Raw genomic sequence first — 1900 nt, 5'->3', positions numbered from 1 at the left:
AGTTCCTTAATTTTTTTTTTTTTTTTTAATGTTTTTTTATTTATTTCCAGGAGAGAGAGAGAGACACAGCGTGAGCAGGGGAGGGTCAGAGAGAGAGGGAGTCACAGACTGAAACAGACTCCAGGCTCTGAGCTGGCAGTCGGCACAGAGCCTGACACGGGGCCCGAACCCACAAACCGCGAGATCATGACCTAAGTGAAATTCGGAAGCTTAACCGACTAAGCCACCCAGGCGCCCCTCCTTAATCTTTTTTAAGACCATTTATTGAGACAGACACTGTCCTGGAAGCCAGTGATGTGGATATGACTAAGAAACATCCTGCCTTGAGGTTAGAGCAAAAAGACCTAGACACTTTTCTTTTCCTTTCACATACTGTGTTAGGAGGATCCTAAGCCTGTTTTATTCGAACTATTTAACTCTGAAATTCCACAGCTGGTCTTTCCGTATTGTATTCAGCTTATCTTAGCAACACCCTTTACAAAATTAACAACTGTTCATTTAAATTCTCTATTTGTTTCCTTTAATATAGCTGAGTCCCACAGGGAGATAGTGCAGATATAGTTAGGGAGTTAAGAAAAGGCAGATAATAAATATAAAAATAAACCGAAAGGAGAATGATGAAGACTTGGAAGCTGAGTATTGACACAATCAGATTTTCATTTTAAAAGGATTGTTTAAAGTACAGAGTGAGAGGGGCGCCTGGGTGGCTTAGTCGGTTAAGCGTCCGACTTTCGCTTAGGTCATGATCTCGCGGTTCGTGGGTTCAAGCCCCGGGTCGGGCTCTGTGCTGACTGCCAGCTCAGAGCCTGGAGCCTGTTTCAGTCTGTGACTCCCTCTCTCTCTGACCCTCCCCTGCTCACGCTGTCTCTCTCTCTCTCCTAGAAATAAATAAAACATTTAAAAAAAAAATAAAGCACAGAGTGAGAAATGTGTTAGGCTTATTTTGCTTTTAAAGTAGTGGATAAGATCAGTGTAGGAAAGTATATGAATATGTCTTAGCTATGCAGAAGATAGGCAAGGTGGTCTTTACTGTGGGTTTATCACCATAATGGAGAAAATACAGAAAGAGACCATTTATCAGGATTAATTCACTAGCATTTAAAAATTCATTACAGTTTGTATACCTTCGGGTGAACTATCGCTAAGGACTTTTTATTTATGCTGTAGTCAGCTGATAACAAGTATATTATCCTATGTAATATTTTGCCTAGACTCCCATAAAAAATAACACACAGAATATGGTGTAAACACTAGAAATTTATCTTTTCACAGTTCCGCAAGCTCAAAGTTCAATATCAAAGGGCTACCAGGGTAAGTTTCTATACAAGCCCCCCTCCTGGACATGCACAAGGCTGCCTTCTTGTATTTACATATGGATTTTCCTCTGTGTATGCATGGAAAGACACCTATGGTATGATTTCCGCTTCTTCTTAAAATATTATTTACGAATTTACTTCTTATTTTTTGGTTAAGTAAATGATACATTCAACATGGGCCTCGAAGTTATAAACTCAAGATGAAGAGCCACATAATATTTGCGCTGAGTCACCATGGTGTACCTTCCCTCTCAATTTAATGAAAATATTCCGTATAATCTAAGGAATCAGAATAATGATGTCACTACGCCTTAGTTAACTACTTAAGCTGTTTCACCAAGTAGAGTCAAGAGATGGATAAATAATGGGAACACTTCATCAAAAACAAGCACGCATAATGGTACCTGGGTGGCGCAGGTCTTTAAGTGTTGAAATTTGGCTGAAATAATGATATCATAATCTGTGGGTTTAAATACTCTGTTGAGCTCATTGCTACAGCTCAGAGAATGGAGCCTACATCTATTTCTGTGTCTGATGCATGCTCCCACGAGACATCCCCCACCTAATGGCGTGGCAGCAACCAC

Source organism: Crocuta crocuta, unplaced genomic scaffold, assembly GCF_008692635.1.
Source record: "Crocuta crocuta isolate KB4526 unplaced genomic scaffold, BGI_CrCroc_1.0 scaffold414, whole genome shotgun sequence".
Classification (NCBI taxonomy): domain Eukaryota; kingdom Metazoa; phylum Chordata; class Mammalia; order Carnivora; family Hyaenidae; genus Crocuta; species Crocuta crocuta.
The sequence above is the reverse complement of the archived record's forward strand: the minus strand, read 5'-3'. Positions refer to the sequence as shown.